Raw genomic sequence first — 22,321 nt, forward strand, 5'->3', positions numbered from 1 at the left:
GTTTGTTGGGATCTGATGAACTGTGAGTTTATGATGAGATCTATGAAATTATAGCCATGCTTGATTATTATAGCCTCGTATTTCTTCTCGGATATTTGTGTTCGATCTTGCGGTGCTCAATCTAAGTGACAGAAAGAGACATGACATGCATGTACTGTTGCTATTAAGGATAACAAAATGCAGTCTGTTCCTACATAAATAGATCTTTTCTACATTAAGTCATCGTTTTTAAAGCATTACTCTGTTTCTCCATGAACATAATACACTACATGCATGGTGGATAGCGGTCGATGTGTGGAGTAATAGTAGTAGATGAAGGCCGGAATCGCTCTACTTGTCTTGGACGTGATTCATATAGACATGTTCATTGTCTTGGATATCGTCATAATTATTTGCTTTTCTATCAATTGCCAAACAGTAATTTGTCTACCCACCATTTTCTATTATCTTGAGAGAAGGCACTAGTGAAAACTATGACCCCCGGGTCTATTTTACATCATCTATTTGCAAGATCTATTTTGCCATTCGTGTTTCCATTTTATTTGCTCTTTTATTTTCATATCTATATTATCTAAAAACCCAAAAATATCTTGCTGCATTTTATCTACCATCACCTTATTTGCATCTATAAATCTATACTCTTACCATTTTACTTTAGCCACGAAGGATTGACAACCCCTACACGCGTTGGGTTGCGAGGATTCGTTATTTGTGTGCAGGTACCACTTACATAGTCTTATGGATCTTCCCACTAGATTGATACCTTGGTTTCACAACTGAGGGAAATACTTGTCGTCGGTGTGCTACATCACCCTTTAAGCTTGGAGGGAAACCAACGCAATCAGCGAGGAGTTAGAGATCCATGGGTCAGACCATATTTTCACATGTGTGTCGTCCCCAATCTGCCAAATATACCCATATTTGACCAGCTCTAGGCCGTTCAAGATGCTCCTCCACGAATAGGATATTCCATCTCTCTGTTCAGCTTCAAGTATAGTGTTGTGAGGGAAGTATCGAGCATTCAACATGCAGGCACACAGACTTCCTGGGTTTTGAAGGAACCACCAACCTTGCGGAGAAAGCATCGCCACGTTCAAACCGTACATATCTAGGAATCCCAAGCCTCCCATTGCCTTAAGAAGGGCTAGATTTTCCCAGCTAATCTAGTGCATGGTCCTCTCTTTATCTAGTTGTCTCCACTAGAAGTTACCCTTGAGTGTGTTCATCTCCTTGCAAAACCCCTCGGTCAGGTTAAAGGAGGACATGGCAAAGGGTGGGATCACCTGGGGTACCGCCTCCACAAGGGTTCCCATGCTAGTTTTTGCCAACAGTCTTTCTTGACATCCATGGACTCGTCCGCACATGCTCTTCTTGATGTACCCGAAAACCTTTCGCCTCGATTTCCCAACATGGATCGGCAACCCAAGGTATCGGTCATTCCAGTTCGCATTGTGTATATCGAGAGCCCCTTTTACAATGTTCTTAGCCTGCTCATATGTGTTCTCTGAGAACATGAGCGCCGACTTTTCAAGATTAATACACTGCCCAGAGCAGTTTTTATAATGGTTCAGCATCTCCCAAAGCACCGTCGCCTCCTCCTGTTTTGCCTTTGACATTATTATCGAGTTGTCTGTGCGAAAGAGGTGTGATACACTTGGCATAGTTTGGAAAATCTTGACTCTAGTAGTTCTTCCCATTCTTTCGGCATCATGCAACACCGAGGATAGACCCTACGCACACAAAATGAAAAGATATGGAGAGAGGGGATCCCCTTGGTGCAAACCTCGCGATGGGAAAAACTGCTGAGTAAGGACACCATTAACCTTTGTTTGATATCTCACAGTTTGGACACATTTCTTAATGAGGTTGCCCATCATCAACTGAACCCCATCTTTGTCAGCATTGCTTCGAGAATGTTCCACTCCACCCTGTCATATGCTTTATTCATATCGGCCTTAACCGCAGCAACATCCTCCTGTCCACTACACTTATTCCTCAATAAATCTCATATTTCATATGTTATCATCACATTATCCATGATGAGACGGCCAGGGATAAATGTACTCTGGTTTTCCAATATTAAATCTGGGAGCACCACTTTCACGCGATATGCAAGCACCTTGGAGACCAGTTTGTAGACCATGTTACATAAACTGATGGGTCTTAAATACTTAATGCTATTTGGACTTTTGATTTTGAAAATTAGCAGCAACAACGTGTCATTCCATCCTTGTAGAATATGACCTCCGTTGAGAACTTTGAGCACCTCTTCCACAATATAGTCCCCCATGAAATGCCAATGGCGCTTAAAGACGACTGACGGCATCCCATCAGGCCCCGGTGCCTTGAGGCAATATGGTCCAAGGTGACCTTCACCACTTCTCTCTTTAATACAACATTTATTACATCGTGCATAGCAGTGGTAACACGTGGAGTAACCATGCCAATAAGTTCCTCCACACGGTCCCTCGATGTCAAGGTGAACAGATCCTGAAAAAGGAGCAAACATAATCGGTTAATTCTTCCTCCGCTGCTACCGTCACATCCTCCCTCATGGGCTCCTTAATTGTATTGTCCCTCTTCCTTCCCGACACCACAAGGTGAAAGTATCATGTGTTCATGTATCCATCTACCAGCCACCATACATGGGCTCGTTGCTTCCACATAGTATTATTCTTTTCTTCCATCTCTTCTACCAAACATCTCAGCCTTGCTTCTTCGTGTATTTCTCTTGTGATACCCTGTCCCTCATACATGTTTCCACCTTAGCCTTTTCTCTGTTCAGTCCACCCTCCAGAGCATCAACCACATCTCTATCCCACACCCGCAACCTCTGAGCCACAGTTCTCAACGCCTCCGCCACACCTCTAGATCTGCTCACGCAGCTTCTCTCCCACACCTCCTGTATGATATCTTGACAGCCCTCCTCTTGCAGCCAACAGGCTTCAAAAATCCCCGCGTGTGTAGTATGAGAACCTTACCGAGATGTTGCAAGATCATGGGTTTGAAAATTGGAAAACCATTCCCACTATTTCAACAAAGAAGGTCAAAGGGATCTTGTTCATATGCCAACTATATGCTGATGATATTATCATTGGTTCTTCTAACACAGCTTTCAATGAAGAGTTTGCCATAATAATGACCAAAGATTTTGAGATGTCTATGATGGGAGAGTTGAACTTTTACTTTGGATTCAAAGTCAAGGATCCTTCATCAACCAAGCAAAATATAGTTAAGACATGCTCAAGAGGTTCGAGATGGATGAACTCAAACCGGCGAAGGCAAACACTCCCATGCCACTCAAATGCCAAGTTGACATAGATCCCAATGGTAAAATTGTGGATTGATACGTCTCAAACGTATCTATAATATTTGATGGTTTCATGCTGTTATCTTGTAAACTTTGGATGTTTTATATACCTTCTATATCTTTTTTGGGACTAACTTCTTAATTTAGTGCCAAGTGTCAGTTCCTGTTTTTTCTGTGTTTTTGACTCTTTTTAGATCTGATTTTGGAACGGGGTCCAAATGGAATAAAATCCCCAAAATAAATTTTCCAAGGTAGGAGGCCCATAGGGGGCCCACAAGCCCTGTAGCCGCGACCAGGGGGCCCGCGGCTACGAGGCTTGTGGCCCCCCTGGAGCTCCCCTTCCCTAGCTCTTTGGCCTATTTATTCCCTAAAATCCTAGAAAAAATCAGGGCGTCCACGAAACCACTTTTCCGCCGCCGCAAGCTTCCGTTTCCGCGAGATCTCATCTGGAGACCCTTCCCGGTGTCCTGCCGGAGGGGACTTTGGAGCTGGAGGGCTTCTACGTCAACATCATAGCCTCTCCAGTGACTTGTGAGTAGTCCACTTCAAACCTATGGGTCCATAGTTAGTAGCTAGATGGCTTCTTCTCTCTCTTGGATCTTCAATACAAAGTTCTCCATGATCTTCATGGAGATCTATCCGATGTAATACTCTTTGGCGGTGTGTTTGTCGAGATCCGATGAATTGTGGATTAGTGATCAGATTATCTATGAATTATATTTGAGTCTTTGATGATTTCTCATATGCATGACTTGATATCCTTGCAAGTCTCTCCGAGTCTTGGGTTTTGTCGAGATCCGATGAATAAGATTTCTTATATTTGCAAGTCTCTCCGAGTCTATGATTCTTACAATGGGAGAAGTGTTTGGTTTTGGGTTCATACCGTGCGGTGACCTTTCCCAGTGACATAAGGGGCAGCAAGGCACGCATCGTGTTGTTGCCATCAAGGGTAACAAGATGGGCTTTCATCATAGATTTGAGATTGTCCATCTACATCATGTCATCTTGCTTAAGGCGTTACTCTGTTCTTATGAACTCAATACACTAGATGCATGTTGGATAGCGGCCGACGTGTGTAGTAATAGTAGTAGATGTAGAAAGTATCGGTCTACTTGTTTTGGACGTGATGCCTATATGTATGATCATTTCCATAGATAACGTCATGACTTTGCGCGGTTCTATCAATTGCTCGATAGTAATTCGTTCACCCATCGTCTACTTGCTTTCATGAGAGAAGCCACTAGTGAACACTACGACCCCTGGGTCTATTCACAACTATCATCTCCGCTTTTACATTTGCTTCTCTTTGTTTACTTTTTGCTTTCAGTTCTCACTTTGCAAACAATCTATAAGGGATTGACAACCCCTTCATAGCGTTGGGTGCAAGCTCTTTGTGTTTGTGCAGGTACTTGTGACTTGACGCGATCCTCCTACTGGAGTGATACCTTGGTTCTCACACTGAGGGAAATACTTACGGCCGCTGTGCTACATCACCCTTTCCTCTTCAAGGGAACACCAACGCAAGGCTCCAAGGCCGCGGGGGAATCCTTTAAATATTTGCCAATGAAATCCCTATAGGCGTAGCCAGCAGCAGAAGGATTTCTGGCGCTGTTGCCGGGGAGATCAAGTCAAGATCTATCCAAGTAAGTGTCACAAACTCATCTCTTGCATTTACTTTTTTGCCAGTTGCCTCTCGTTTTCCTCTCCCCCACTTCACATTTGTCGTTTTCATTTGCCTTTCTCCTTTACCGTTTTCATTTGCCTTTTGTCGTTTTCCTTTGCCAGTTTTCTTGCTTGCTTGTGTTCTTGTTTGTTTGTTGAAGTCATCATGGCTAAAAACACCAAACTTTGGGACTTCTTGAATACTAATAATAATGATTTTATTAGTACTCCGATTGCTCCCGCTACTAGTGCGGAATCATATGAAATCAACGCTACCTTGCTGAATCCTGTTATGAAAGATCAATTTTCTGGCCTTCCTAGTGAAGATGTCGCATCCCATCTTAACACTTTCATTGAACTTTTCGGTATGCAAAAGAAGAAAGATGTGGATAATGATGTTGTTAAATTGAAGCTTTTTTCGTTCTCTTTGCGAGATCGTGCAAAAACTTGGTTTTCTTCTTTGCCTAAAAATAGTATCGATCCTTGGAATAAGTACAAAGATGCTTACATATCCAAGTATTTTCTGCCGGCTAAGATTATCTCTCTCCGTAACAATATCATGAATTTCAAGCAACTTAATCATGAACACGTTGCACAATCTTGGGAGAGGATGAAGTTAATGATTAGAAATTGTCCCGCTCATGGCTTGAGTTTGTGGATGATTATACAAATCTTTTACGCTGGTTTAAATTTTGCCTCTGGAAATATCTTGGACACCACCTCAGGTGGAACGTTCATGTAAATCACGTTAGGAGAAGCTACAGAACTCCTAGACAATATCATGACCAACTACTCTCAGTGGCACACTAAAAGGTCACCTCCTAGCAAAAAGGTACACACTATAGAATAAATTAACTCGCTTAGTGTTAAGATGGACGAGTTGATGAATTTGGTTGCTAGTAGAAATGCTCCTTTAGATCCTAATGACATGCCACTATCTTCCTTGAGAGTAGCAACGCTAGTTGGGATGTTAATTTTTTTGGTAGGAACAATTTTGGCAACAACAATGCTTTTAGAGGAAACTATGTTCCTAGGCCTTTTCCTAGTAACTCCTCTAACAACTATGGCAATTCCTAGAACAACACTTATGGAAATCATACCAAATTTCCCTCTGATTTAGAGAGTAATATTGAAGAGTTCATGAACTCTCGAAAGATTTTCAATGTGTCCATAGAGGAAAAACTACTCAAAATAGACGATTTGGCTAAGAGCCTTGATAGGATGTCTTGTGATATTAATGCTTTGAAAGTTAGATGTGCTCCTCCGAAGGTTAACTTGGATGAAACTTTAAAATCTATGCGTGTCTCCATGAATGAGAGCAAAGAAAGAACCGCCCAAATTCGCACTAAGCATGAATGGTTTAAAAGGGTGCGTTCTAGTGATGAAAATCAGTAAGATCTTAAAGTGCTTGGTGTGACTCCTCTTGAATCTTTGTTTTCGCGTGTCAAACCTATTGATGAAGAGGCTGGATATGAATCTACTTTGGTTGAAAAATGCCTCAATGATTCAGAGTCCACCTATCTTGATGATAAAGGTGTGGAGAGTGGAGTAGAAGAAATCGAAATATTGGGTAGTAATGAAACTCCCACTTTGGATTTCAAGGAATTCAATTATGATAGTTTCTCCTTATTTGAATGCATTTCCTTGATGTAATCCATTGCAAACTCTCCACATGCTTATAGCCAAAGCAAAGCCTTTACCGCACATATCGTAGATGCTATGATGAAATCTCTTGAAGAGAAACTCGAGTTAGAAGTCTCTATACCTAGTAAACTTCATGATGAGTGTGAACCTACTATAAAAATCAAAATCAAAAACTATGAATGCAAGGCTTTGTGTGATTTGGGTGCTAGTGTTTCCGCGATTCCAAAGTCTTTATGTGATATTCTTGGTTTTCATGAGATTGAAGAGTGTTCTCTTAATTTGCATCTTGCGGATTCTACTGTCAAGAAACCCATGGGAAGGATCAATGATGTTGTTATTGTTGCAAATAAGAACTATGTACTCGTGGATTTCATTGTACTTGACATAGATTGCAATCGTTCATGTCCCATTATTCTTGGTAGACCTTTCCTAAGGACTATTGGTGCTATCATCGATATGAAGGAAGGGAATATTAGATTTCAATTTCCTCTAAAGAAGGGCATGTAGTATTTCCCAGAAAGAAAATAAGATTTCCTTATGAATCTATGATGAGGGCTACTTATGGTTTGAGCACCAAAGATGACTATACGTGATTCCATCACCTTATGCCTAGCTAAGGGCGTTAAACAATAGCGCTTGTTGGGAGGCTACCCAACGAATCTATCCTTTTTCTTTCTGTTTGGTGTTTTCCACAATTTCATAATTCTGTTATGATTGTGTTTTTTTGTTTGTTTTGCGTTTGTGCCAAGTAAAACCATTATGATTAGTCTTGGGGATGATCGTTTGATCATGCTGGAAAAGACAGAAACTTTCTGCTCACGAAAAGAAGTTTCATTTTTTTTCTGTGAGACCTTTTGAGTTGGTTATTTTTGCTGCTGATTTCTACGCAAATTCTACAGACTTTCGTAATTTTTCAGAATTGTTGAAGGACCAGAAGTATACAAAGTATACTGATTGCTACAGACTCGTCTGCTGTTAACAGTTTCTGTTTTTGTTGAGTTGGTTGCTTATTTTGATGAAACTATGGATAGTATCGGGGGGTATTAGCCATGGAAGATTGAAAATACAGTAACCCAACATCAACATAAGTAGAATTTAAGTTTTCTACAGTACCTAAGGAAGTGGTGGTTTGCTTTCTTATACTAATGATATCACGAGTTTCTATTTAAGTTTCGTGTTGTGAAGTTTTCATGTTTTGGGTGAAGTTCTTATGGACACAGAGATAAAGAGTGGCAAGAACTTAAGCTTGGGGATGCCCAAGGCACCCCAAGTTGATTCAAGGATGCCGAAAAAGCCAAATCTTGGGGATGCCCCGGGAAGGCATCCCCTCTTTCGTCTTCCATCCATCGGTAACGTTACTTGGGGCTATATTTTTTATTCACCACATGTTATGTGTTTTGCTTGGAGCGTCTTGTATCATAGGAGTCTTTTATTTTTGTTGTGTCACAGTCTTCCTTGCTGCACACCTAGGGAGGGAGACATGCACTCACTATGATTTTGTCGAGCTTCACTTATATCCTTTGGTTAGGCAATTCAGCTCACATGTGTTTCACTTATATCTTTTGAGCTAGTTGATTTTGCTCTTTGTGCTTCACTTCTATGTTTTGGAGCACGGCAGTGCGTGGCGTGGTAGTTGATCTATGCTATGAAAGTAGTCTCAAAAGGGTTAGTTATCCAAAGGGATATGAAAACTTCCACCTTCATGTGCATTGAGTAGTTAGAGAAGTATGATTCATCTCAATTAGTTTTGAGTTGTGGTTGTGGTAATATTAAAGTTATACTAGTAAGGTGTTGTGGATCTAGAAATACTTGTGTTGAAGTTAGTGATTCCCGTAGCATGCACGTATGGTGAACCGCTATGTGATGAAGTCTGAGCATGATTAGTTTATTGATTGTCATCCTTTGTGTAGCGGTCGGGATCGCGCGATGGTTTATACCTACTAACCCTTCCCCTAGGAGTATGCGTTGAATGCTTTGTTTCGACTACTACTAAAACTTTTGCAACAAGAATATGAGTTCTTTATGACTAATGTTGAGTCCATGGTTTAGATGCACTTTCACCTTCCACCATCACTATTTTTTTTAGTGTCGTGCAACTTTTGCGGGTGCATATAACCCACCATTAGCCTCCCTCAAAACAGACACCATACCTACCTACTATGGCATTTTCAAAGCTATTCCGAGATATATTGCCATGCAACTACCACCATGACATGTGACACCACTTCTACATTGCCATTGCATGATCATAAGATAGCTAGCATGATGTTTCCATTGATGTCAATGCCATGCTAGATCATTGTCACGGTACACTACCGAAGGCATTCCATATAGAGTCATCATTGCTCTAAGTTTTGAGTTGTAAGTGTGATGATCATCATTGATGGAGCATTGTCCCATGTGAGGAAATAAAAGAGGCCAGCGAAGCCCATTTACAGAAAGAGGCCAAAGATGCCCACCAAAAAAAAGAGGCCAAAAAGCCCTCCAAAAAAATGAGAGAAAAAGAGAGAAGGGACAATGCTACTATCTTTCCACACTTGTGCTTATTAAGCACCATGATCTTCATGATTGAGAGTCTCTCGTTTTGTCACCACCATATAGCTAGTGGGAAATTTTCATTATATAACTTGGCTTGTATATTCCAGTGATGGGCTTCCTCAAAATTGCCTTAGGTCTTTGTGAGCAAGCAAGTTGGATGCACACCCACTCGTTTTCTTTAAGAGCTTTCACATACTCTTAGCTCTAGTGCATCATTTGTATGGCAATCCCTACTCATTCACATTGATATCTATTGATGAGCATCTCCATAGTTCATTGATATGCCTAGTCAATGTGACCATCTTCGCCTTGTTTGCCTTGCAACCTCCACCACACTCCATTCCACTTATAGTGCTAAAACCATGGCTCACGCTCATGTATTGCATGAGAGTTGAAAAAGTTTGAGAAAGTAAAGGTGTGAAAAGAATTACTTGGCCAATACCGAGGTTGCGCATGATTTAAAATCGCTGTGCAAGGATGATAGAGCATAGCTAGACTATATGATTTTGTAGGGATAACTTTCTTTTGGCCTTGTTATTTTGAAAGTTCATGATTACCTTGATAGTTTGCTTGAAGTATTATTGTCTCCACCTCAATAGCAAACTATTGTTTTGAATCTAACGGATCTAAACATTCATGTCACATAAGAGGAGTTACAAAGGACATCTATGCTAGGTAGCATGAAAGCATCAAAAATTCATTCTTTATCACTTCCCTACTCGAGGACGAGCATGAGTTAAGCTTGCGGATGCTTGATACGTCTCAAACGTATCTATAATTTTTGATGGTTTCATGTTGTTATCTTGTCAACTTTGGATGTTTTATATACCTTTTATATCTTTGTTGGGACTAACTTATTAATTCAGTGCCAAGTGTCAGTTCCTGTTTTTTCTCTGTTTTTGACTCTTTTCAGATCTGATTTTGGAACGGAGTCCCAACGGAATAAAATCCCCGAAATAATTTTTTTCAGAACAGAAGAAGATCGGGGGACTTGAGGGCCAAGGAAGGAGGCCCACAGGGGGCCAACAAGCCCTATAGCTGCGGCCAGGGGGGCCCGCGGCTACCAGGCTTGTGCCCCCCTAGAGCTCCCCTGCCCTAGCTCTTTGGCCTATTTATTCCCTAAATTCCGAGAAAAAATCAGGGCGTCCACGAAACCACTTCTCCGCCGCAGCAAGCTTCCGTTTTCGCGATATCTCATCTGGAAACCCTTCCCGATGCCCTGCCGGAGGGGACTTTGGAGCTGGAGGGCTTCTACATCAACATCATTGCCTCTCCAATGACTCGTGAGTAGTGGACTTAAAACCTACGGGTTCGTAGTTAGTAGCTAGATGGCTTCTTCTCTCTCTTGGATCTTTAATACAAAGTTCTTCATGATCTTCATGGAGATCTATGTGATGTAATCCTCTTTGGCGGTGTGTTTGTCGAGATCCGATGAATTGTGGATTTGTGATCAGATTATCTATGAATTATATTTGAGACTTTGTTGATTTCTTATATGCATGATTTGATATCTTTGTAAGTCTCTCCGAGTCTTGGGTTTTGTTTGGCCAACTAGGTCTATGATTCTTGCAATGGGAGAAGTGCTTGGTTTTGGGTTCATACCGTGCAATGACATTTCCCAATGACAGAAGGGGCAGCAAGGCACGCATCATGTTGTTGCCATCAAGGGTAACAAGACGGGCTTTCATCATAGATTTCAGATTGTCATCTAGATCATGTCATCTTGCTTAAGCCATTACTCTGTTCTTATGAACTCAATACACTAGATGCATGCTGGATAGCGGTCAACGTGTGGAGTAATAGTAGTAGATGCGGAAAGTATCGGGCTACTTGTTTTGGACGGGATGCCTATATGTATGATTATTGCCATAGATAACGTCATGACTTTGCGCGGTTCTATCAATTGCTCGACAGTAATTCGTTCACCCACCGTCTACTTGTTTTCATGAGAGAATCCACTAGTGACCACTACGGCCCCCAGGTCTATTCACAACTATCATCTCCGCTTTTACATTTACTTCACTTTGTTTACTTTTTGCTTTCAGTTCTCACTTTGCAAACAATCTATAAGGGATTGACAACCCCTTCATAGCGTTGGGTGCAAGCTCTTTGTGTTTGTGCAGGTACTTGTGACTTGACGCGATCCTCCTACTAGATTGATACCTTGGTTCTCAAACTGAGGGAAATACTTACCGCCGCTGTGCTACATCACCCTTTCCTCTTCAAGGGAACATCAACACAAGGCTCCAAGGCCGCGGGGGAATCCTTTGCATATTTGCCAAGGAAATCCCTATAGGCGTAGCCAGCAGCATGGATCAAAAGGTATATCTCTCTATGATTGGCTCTTTGCTTTACCTTTGTGCATCTAGAGCGGATATTATGATGAGTGTGGGAATTTGTGCACGATTTCAATCTGCACCAAAGGAAAGTCACTTGTTGGCTGTCAAGCGAATCTTTCAATATTTGTCTCATTCCCCAAACTTTGGATTATGGTATCCCAAAGGTGCTTCATTTGATCTCATATGATATCCGAACTCGGATTGGGAGGGAGACCATGTGGAGAGGAAGTCAACTTATGGAGGTTGCCAATTCCTTGTTCGCTCTGTGGTAAGTTGGTCTTCAAAGAGACAAAACTATGTTTTTCTCTCGTCTATCGAGGCCGAGTATGTAGCTGCTGTAAGTTGATGTGCTCAGTTGCTTTGGATGAGGTAAACTTTAAACAATTACAGTGTTACTTGTGACAAAGTTCCTCTTTATTTTGATTATGAAATTGCTATCTCGATCTCCAACAACCCAGTTCATCACCGCAAGACTAAGCACATTGATATCCGTCATCATTTCCTCCGGGATGATATCAAACGTGGGGAGATTGATCTTATTCACCTCGACACAAATGAGGAACTTGCAGATATTTTCACAAAACCATTGTATGAAGAAAGATTTCGCGAGTTCAGGCATGAGCTAAATATCATTGATTAGGGCAATGTGGATTGAAATTAGGCACACACCATAACTCTCATCATACTATTTCGTTTAGATATAGGCATGTATTTAGGGGGAGTGTTGTTCACTCAATGAACTCTCCCTTCCCCTATTACGCAAAAATCGATCGAGTCTTTCACATTAGTCATCTTTGATGACACATGTGCTTCGCAGACAAGTTTTGCTCATGGGCCCAAGATTAAAATAGTTCTGATGCCACACCAATTAACTCAAACATAGGTGGGTTCGGCAACCGCCCCGTCATTTTCATGATTGGATTGCATGTTTCTTGGATGCTATTGCATGTTGTTAATTTTTTCTTAAGATCCTAGGTGTGTCTATTCTTCAAGGGTGGGTCCTTTCTTTTTGCTTTTTGCACCCTTGGAGTATACCTCACCATATCTCAGTGCCACTTGTCCAGCCCAGGCCTTCCTCCTCCCAGGAATCCTCTTTTTCAATTGTATCCATCTTGACATGACAATTGATGTCTAGGGTCGGGTGGTGCAACCGGTTTCTCGGGCAATTGTACTGCTTGGGTACCTGGTTGTATCGTCCAAGCGGTTCAACCGGTGTGATCGGTGGTTCTACCCTCATCTGGCGTGTAATTCTGGTCATTTCTACCGGCAAGTTTCTGGCGGTTCTTCTGCGGCATCCCAGTTGTGGCAGCACTGCCCGTAACCGTAGCGGTAGTAATAGGGCCGGTACATCTGCTAGTTGGAGCGGAAGAACCACCCGCATCGGCAGTATATAAATGGTGCGGGCTGCAGTGGTATCTCTTTTTCCCCTTCATGCCCAACCTCCCCTCCTACCCTAGCCGCCGGCCGCCATCACCATCGTCCCGGAGTGCCCTCTAGCGCCTTGAATCTGCGAGACTCTCTCGGATCTGCTCCGTGGAGGCCTCCTCCTCTCCAAGATATTCCCATGGACACAGATAATGCCTTGTTTTTCTTCTTCCTTAGTTTCTCCCCATGGATCCACCATTGTTAGGGCATTGCTCGGAGTCCCGTGTTTTTGTCCGAACTATTGGGTAGAAGATATCCTAGTATTCAACTCTATTGCTTGTGATAGTTTAGAATGTTAAAATATTTCTACATAGTTCAGATCCGCATGTGTCGGTTTCTCCTGAAAGTTGGGCTCCCTCTGCTCAGTGGTACAACCGCTTTAGTAGCGGTACAACCACTGCAGCGGTACAACTGCATGGTGGAACGGTTCAACTAGATGCTCTGAATCTTGTAGCACTATTTCAATTTCCCTACTTCACAATCAATATATTCCTCCATTTTTTCACACAATCCTCTTATCTTTTCTGCGTTTATTGCGTGCTGCTCGCGTATGTGTGAAGGTGGCTCCGGTTCTCGCTTTTCTCCTCAACGGAAGACCAAGAAGCGAGCCCGTAGGATCAAGCGCACTGAGGAATATTTAGAAGAGGAAGTAGTCATTCCCACCAAGCCAACTGATCATGACAAGTCCATGGCTGTAAAGCAAAAGGTTGCTATTCCCTTGAGGAAATGGAATCTACCAGAGTGGGAGAGGCTTCGTATCCAGAATCCCTATGAGTTCCCTGCTGATCCCTGTTGGACCACTACTCAGTTTAGAAATGAGATGCAAATCAGGATTATGCACGAGATGTTTGAATACAACATGAAGAGGTTCAGCAAGCAGTGGACGATTGATCTTGATCACTACAGGGCCAACACATATTACATTGGTGAGGCCTTGGCACTGTGTGAGGAGTTTGACTTGATTAAGCTCATGTCCATAAACTGTGACTTTGATGTGCAGCTTGTTCATGAGTTCTATGCCACTATTCACTTCATCACTCACGGTGCTCATATCCTATCCTTCATGTGACATGATGAGTTCTTCAGTGTTCCTTGGAGGGCATTCTGCAATGCTCTGGGTTACGATGATACCGATCTCTCGAGCAATGGTGGCATACGACCTCATGACCTTGCCTCTCCCATGGAGAAGGAGGAGCTCGCCCCTTTGTACATTCCGGGGTGTAGTATCATTGGTGACTCCAAGGATCTGCTGCAAGTTTATGATATCATGCACCGGGTCTTCCGCAATGTGCTTATGCCCAAAGTCTGGAATCAACATGAGATCCATGGCTATCTGGTGGACTTGCTTGGGGCTATGCATATTGAAGCTGGCTCTGGTGCCACTATTGATGTGTCCAAGTGGATGTGGGAGGAGATGTATAACATGGTCATTAACCGGAAGGTTCCTATTTATGCTTTGTTCGTCATGTGCTTTTTTGTAGTCGGTCTGGCGAGATTTTAGGCCCGAGGAGGTGTTGTCTTCTTCTAACAACCTTACCGTGCATAAGATCAAGCAGCTCAGGAAGAACAAACATGATCTGCCTTGCAATCCCTCTAATCACCCTGAGGATGTTTTTGCCACTTCCAGCGAATGATTTTGAGCTTGGTGTTGGGGCTAAGCCCTCTTGGGTTACCAAGCTCACTAACAAAGTAAGGAAGACCTTGTGCGTGCATGCTCATGTGTAGAAGAAGCTCTATAATGCCCATGTTATCGAGAAGCTGGCCAGACGCAGATAGACTCAGATTGAGCGGGCTCTCAAAATTCAGACTGAGACTGGTTCTGAGAACACCATCGCTCCTGAGGAAAAGTGGATCTATGAGAACATCACCTGGATAAATGATGATGCCTCGGGCCATCCTGCTGCAACATCTTTTTCTCCTTCTATTGAGGACATTATGGAGGACGATGACGAGCCTGAAGATGATGATGATGATGATGATTCTGAGGAGACCGAGGAGTTAGAGGCGACGATTGAGCTATGCGGCGCTAGCTTCACTCTTTTCCTTTTTTGTGTCTTGATGCCAAAGGGGGAGAGAGTTCTTTTAGGTCAAGATTTACATAGGTGTGGTTATCTACAGTCGAACTTTTTATCGCTTTTCAGTTGTGTTGGTGGACCATGTGTCGAGATTTTGTGCATGGTTTGAGACATGTGATCCCAAATTTATCTTAAGTTTATCTAGTTCATGTCTCTCATGTTTATTAGAGCCTGCATATCTTTGGTTTCCTCTGTATTATGTTCTACTTACATGCGCTTGCTGCTGTCTATTTTTATTTGTACTCTGTTATCGGTCTATTATTTCAAGGGGGCTCTGTCAAAATTATGGGCATATCAATGATCCACACATTCAGGGGGAGCTCCCATTTTTTTTAAAACCGTCAATGACAATTGTTTAGTTGTCATCATACACTAAAAAAGGGGAGATTGTTAGGGAATTTTCCTGCCTTAGTGTTTTGGTGATGATGTCAACTCACTATGTGATCTAATCGTGTGTCAAGTTCTTAATGTACCTCATTTTGGACACAAGATGATTGGGGATTACCTGTGGACGTAACAGAGAAAAGACCGTGTTCTCCATGTGCTTATTTCTTTGGTCGTAGAGAACCAAGAGGAAATTCTCATCGGAAGGAAGTGGGTGAATCAATGCACGTACACATCCTTTGTCTCCCACCCAATATTCCTTCCGATCCTTGAGAGAGGTCCTCATTTCTTTTCCTGTCAGTTGTTTTCTCTCCTAACGATTGTACCGCTCATTCCAGCGATTGTACCGCTGGAATGGGTACGTTTGCTATAACTACCACTCCATGCATGAAACCCTAGAGTTGCTGCTCTCAAGGTGTTGCCCAGCGTTGTACCGCCGCTTCCGGGCGGTTGTACCGCCAAAGTCTGGCTAACACTCGAGTGGCGGCTTCAGGTGGTTGTACCGGCCCAGTACCTCCCCACCATAAGAATCGTCTTTGTTTTGGTGTTGTACTTGGGTGGTTGCGGGCCGGTAGTTCCACTCATGTCCTTTGACTGGTACTACCGGTGTCCAGGCCGGTTGTAACGCCCAGGACTTAGCCGCATCAACATATCTATTCCTAGCGGTTGTCCCATAGCAACCACCGCCTTAACATCGCTCGAGGATGCTTCCTCTGTGTTTCCAAGCGGTTGGTGGGCATCAGTTCCTGTCCTCTTTTGTGACCGGTACTACGGCCTGGCCACCGGTTGTACTATTCATTAGGGTTGGTGTGAAATATCTATGTGCATCGGTACACACAATGGTTGTACCGCCTCGTTGAGAAAACGGTTGTAATGGTTGGAAATGGGGGGCCCTATATAAAGCGGTGCTTCTTCCACCTAGCACTTCACCTCTTACCTCTCTCTCTCCACTATTAATGCCTTCCAAGCTTTCTTGCCCGATCTCACTCTCTAGACACTCAAACTTATTGATTTGCTAGGTATTGAAGGAGGAGATATAGATCTACACTTCCAGAAAAGGAAACTAAATTCTCCCATACTTTCTTGTGTGGATTTTGTTACTCTTGGGATTTTGAGCGCCCTAGATGGAAGAGGTAACCTCGAAGCCATAGTCCATTGTGGTGACGCTTCATGGTTTCATTGGTAGCCTCCAATTCAGTTGTGGGGATACCCCCAACCTTGTTTTTAAAGGTCCAGTTGCCACCTTCAAGGGCACCACTAGAGGAATCACGACATCTCGCATTGTGTGAGGGCGTGAGGAGAATACAGTGGCCTTACTGCATCTTGGGGACACTCTGCCTCCACACCGCTCCAATGGAGACGTACTTCCCCTCAAAGGGAAGGAACTTCAGAAGCACTATTGGGGAACGTAGTAGTAATTCAAAAAAATTCCTACGTCACACCAAGATACATCTAGGAGAAACTAGCAACGAGCAAGGGGTTGAGCATCTTCATACCTTTGAAGATTGCTAAGTGGAAGCGTTACTACGAACGCGGTTGTTGGAGTCGTACTCGTAGCGATTCAGATCGCGGAAGCTTCCGATCTAACCGCCGAACAACGATGCCTCCACGTTCAACACACGTGCAGCTTGGTGACGTATCCTTCACCTTGATTGTTGGAGATATGCCCTGCAGGCAATAATAAAGTGGTTATTATTATATTTCCTGGTTCATGATAATTGTCTATTATTCATGCTATAATTGTTTTAACCGGAAACCGTAATACACGTGTGAATATATAGATCACAATGTGTCCCAAGTGAGCCTCTAGTTGGCTAGCTCGTTGATGAATAGATCATCGTGGTTTCCTGATCATGGACACTGGATGTCATTGATAATGGGATCACATCATTGGGGAATGATGTGATGGACAAGACCCAATCCTAAGCATAGCACTAGATCGTGTTGTTCGTTTACTAAAGCTTTTCTAATGTCAAGTATCGTTTCCTTAGACCTTGAGATTGTGCAACTCCCGGACACCGTAGGAGTGCTTTGGGTGTATCAAACGTCACAACGTAACTGGGTGATTAGAAAGGTGCACTACAAGTATCTCCGGAAGTGTCTGTTTGGTTCTACGAATCGGGACTCGGATTTGTCGCTCCGTGTGACGGAGAGGTATCTCTGGGCCCACTCGGTAATTCATCGTCATATTGAGCTCATTGGGACTAAGGAGTTAGCCACGGGATGATGTGTTATGGAACGATTAAATAGACTTGCCGGTAATGAGATTGAACAAGGTATAGGGATACCAACGATCAAATCTCGGGCAAGTATCATACTGGTAGACAAACGGAATTGCATACGGGATTGATCGAATCCCTTACATCATGGTCCATCCGATGAGATTATCGTCGAACATGTGATAACCAACATGGATATCCAGACCCCGTTGTTGGTTATTGACCGAAGAGGTGTCTCGGTCATGTCTGCATGCTTCCCGAACCCGTAGGGTCTACACACTTAAGGTTCGATAACGCTAGGGTTATAGGGAAATAGCGTACATGGTTACTGAAGGTTGTTTAGAGTCTCGGATGAGATCCCGGACATCACGAGGAGTTCTTGGAATGGTCCGGAGGTAAGGATTCATATATAGGAAGTGAGGATTTTGTCGCCGGAAGTGTTTTAGGCGACACCGGTAATGTACCGGGACCACCGGAAGGGTTCTGGGGGTCCACCGGGAAGGGCCACCATCCCCAAACTTCTACATGGGCCAAAACTGGATGGGAACTAGCGCTCGGTGGGCTAGTGTGCCATCACTAAGGGCCCAAGGCGCAACAAGGGGTGGAGGGGCCAAACCCTAAGCGTGGAGAGGCCACCTTGGTCCTCAAGGCCCACTCTAGGGCGCCACCACCCTTGGCCGCCGCCCCAAGGCCATCTAGGGCTGCTGCACCCCCTAGGGTGGGAAACCCAAAGGGTGGACACCCTCCTCCATCTCGTCCTATATATAATGGAGGGTTTGGAGCTGTTTTGAGACACAACTTCTCTCTCTCTCTCGGCGCGGCCCTATGATGCCAACTATTCTTCCCCTTTGCAACGGCACCAGAAGAATGCTGCTAGCACTCTCGGGCAATCGAAACTAGAAGAATGTTGTTGACGGCCCACAAGCGCATGGGATCGCAGCAGTTTTCGAGGGTCGAGTATTCGACCCAATTTGTTGGTTTGCCAGACAGGAGGTGAGAGGATACTCTCAAGTATTAGCAGCTGAATATGTCAGATTCAACTACACCTGAAAGATTAGTATCTACAAGCACAGTAGTAACAACAAAGTAGTATGATAACAACGGTGTCAGAAACAATCTGTTGACGGCAAACTATTCCTAACGATTGTATCAATGGCGCCAAGTTGCCTCGTTGACGGAAGTTGTCAGTTACCGTAAACGACCAGTGAACCAAAATTGTAGCAGGTAGCAGCAGTCTAACGAGCAATAGCAGCGGCAAGGAAAAGCAGTAGTGACAGCAGCAGAGCAAGACAAGTAACAGCAGTAGCAACAGTAGTAGCAGCAGTAGCAACAGTAGGACAAACTCGTAGGCAATGGGTGGGTGATATGTTTGGATGATATTCATCATGCAACAGCTATAACACGGAGAGATATGTGGCTAGCTCCCGTTCGTCAATGTGATGTAGGCACGCATTCCGTGTGTCGTCATACGTGCTTAGGGAAAAGAACTTGCATGACATCTATTGTCCATCCCTCTCGTGTCAGCAGGGTCCAAAAGGAAACTACCGGATATTAAGGTTCTCCTTTTAATAAAGAACCGGACCAACGCATTAGCACTTGGTGAACACATGAACTCCTCAAACTATGGTCATCACCGGGAGTGGTTCCGGTTATTGTCATTCCGGGGTTGCCGGATCATAACACATAGTAGGTAACTACAACTTGCAAGATCGGATCTAAAACACATATATATTGGTTACAACATAATAATTTCAGATCTGAAATCATGGCACTAGGTTCCTAGTGACAAGCATTAAGCATGGAAAAGTAGTAGCAACATCAATCTCAGAACATAGTGGATACTAGGGATCAATCCCCATCAAAATTAACTCGATTACATGATAGATCTCATCCTACTCATCACTGCCTAGCGAGCCTATGAATAGATTACTCACGAACGACGAAGAGCTTCATGTAATTGGAGTGGGAAGAAGGTTGATGATGACGATGGCGACGATTTCCCCTCTCTGGAGCCCAAGACGGACTCCAGATCTGCCCTCCAGAAAAAGAACTGGTGGTGGCAGCGCCTCCGTATCGCAAACGCGACGAAAACTTCTCTTTTTATTTTTTCTGGGATGAAAGGGATCTTATAGACCTGAGATTGGGGGCGGCAGAGCCGTGTGGCCCCACAAGCCTACCCACCGCCACCAGGGGGGTGGTGGCGGAGCCAGGGCTTGTGGCCCACTGGCCCACCCCCTGAGGTGGAACTTGGCGCAGATATTTTTTATATTTTCCAAAACTGCTCCCCGTAAATTTTCAGGACGTTTGGAGAACTTTGATTTCTGCACAAAAATAACACCAAGGCAATTCTGCAGAAAACAGCGTCAGTCCAGGTTAGTTCCATTCAAATCATGCAAATTAGAGTCCAAAACCAGGGCAAAAGAGTTTGGAAAAGTAGATACGACGGAGACGTATAAACTCCCCCAAGCTTAGAACCTTGCTTGTCCTCAAGCAACTCAGTTGACAAACTGAGAGAGAAAGAAAAACTTTGACAAACTTTGTTTGATCTTGTTGTTGCAACTATGTCTAACTCATAACTAGAATTTCAGCAAGATCACAAGTTAACCACATAAGCAAATGACACAAAGGTCTCACAGTAAACTCATATCAATGGCATAATCAGCTAACGAGCTAATAATAATGAGTTTCAAATACCAACACTTCAATCAAAACAAGCATGAAGCAATATGAATAGGTGGTATCTCGCTAGCTCTTTCTCAGACCGCAAAACATAAATGCAGAGCACCTTCAAAGATCAAGGGCTGACTAAACATTGTAATTCATAGCAACGAAGATCCAGTCATAGTCATACTCAATATTGATCAAAAGAAAAGCATAAAAATGATAGTGGTGCTCTCTAATTGGTGCTTATATAAGAGGATGATGACTCAACAGGAAAATAAATAGACAGGCCCTTCGCAGAGGGAAGCTTTGATTTGCAGAGGTCCCAGAGCTCAAGCTTTGAAAACAGAGATAATAATTTTGGGTGACATGGTTTCATTGTCAACACAATGACCAAGAGTTCTCAATATCTTCCATGCTACTCATACTATAGGCGGTTCCCAAACAGAAAAGTAAATTTTTAACTCCCCCACCACCAATGAATCACACTCTACGGCTAGCCGAATCCTCGGGTACCGTCCATACTAACATCAATCCAGGGGGAGTCTTGTTTTACAGTTATGTTTTCGATTTATGCGTGGAACTGGGCATTCCAAATACCGACCCCTTTCTCGTGAATAACAGTGAATAAACACATGTCGAGGATAACACTCCTAGCATGGAAGATCCCAATAGCCCTCTGTCACCACATGAGCGATTCGGGCATGCAAAACAGATTATTTGTTGAAGGTTTAGAGAGTGGCACATGCAAATTTACTTGGAACGGCAGGTAGATACCGCAAATAGGTAGGTATGGTGGACTCTCATGGAAAAACTTTTGGGTTTATGGAGGTGGATGCACAAGCAGTATTCCGCTTAGTACAAGTGAAGGCTAGCAAAAGACAACAGTCATCAAGATGCAATGAGTTTGACTAACATTGAATGCAAGCATGAACAGGATATAAATCACCATGAATACGAACATCATAGAGGCTATGTTGATTTTTTTTCAACTACATGCATGAACATGCGCCAAGTGAAGCCACTTGAAACATTCAAAGGAGAATACCATCCTATCATACTATATCACAGTCATCTCAAAATCTATGTTGGCATTCAAGACAAACCATTATAAGCTCTCAGCTAAATAAGCATGGCATCAGAAACTATGATCTCTAAGTTGTGATTGCAAACATGGTTCTCTCACAACAAAGCTAAATCTGGGTCGACAAGCTAGTCATATTTACAAAAACTAAATAGATAGAGTTCATACCAGCTTTTCAGTCTTAGTCACTTCATCATATATATATCATCATTGTTGCCTTTCATTTGCACGATCGAACGATGTGAACAATAATAAGCGGATTGGACTAAGCTGAATCTGCAGGAAAACACAAAGGAGAAGACAAAGTAATATGGCTCTTTGAAAGCTAAACAGGTAAGCATGCAAGAACCAATAAACATTGTAACGAATATCTTCTACCTTGACACAAAGAAAAAGAAAACTATTTACACGGGAAATCTCCCAACAAGCAAAAGAGGAAAGAAAAATCTTTTTGGGTTTTCTCAAAAGGACACAAAACAAGAAAACAAGAAAACAAAAATAAACTAGCATGGATGATACAGTGGAAAAGTGTAAACACCGGCTAACAAAGTGAAAGCATAAGCATGATTGTAAAGTCGGTGCGAACACGTACTCCCCCAAGCTTAGGCTTTTGGCCTAGCTTGGTCTACTCCCAAGGTGGGAAATAACCAGCTCCAGGATACTCCGGAGTAGACTGTGGATCCCACTGATTTGTGAGCTCCTCTGGCTCCCACTAATAAATTGGCGTCTGGTACTCGACTGGCGGCTCGGGCACGGGCGCCTGTGGTTGGGCCAAGCCCCAATATGCGTAGATGTCCGCGGGCATAATAGTGTACCTGCCTACATGAAGACCGAACAAATAAGGAGCAGGCAAAGTAATAGTCTCTCGAGTACCCTGAATAAACACCAGGTTATAAATCATCCTTCTACTAGCATCTCTATCCAGAAAGTCATGGCGAACCATGCTGTCACCATCCAGATATCTCTCAGGGAGAAGCATC

This window comes from Hordeum vulgare, chromosome 5H (genome assembly GCF_904849725.1).
Source record: "Hordeum vulgare subsp. vulgare chromosome 5H, MorexV3_pseudomolecules_assembly, whole genome shotgun sequence".
NCBI lineage: Eukaryota > Viridiplantae > Streptophyta > Magnoliopsida > Poales > Poaceae > Hordeum > Hordeum vulgare.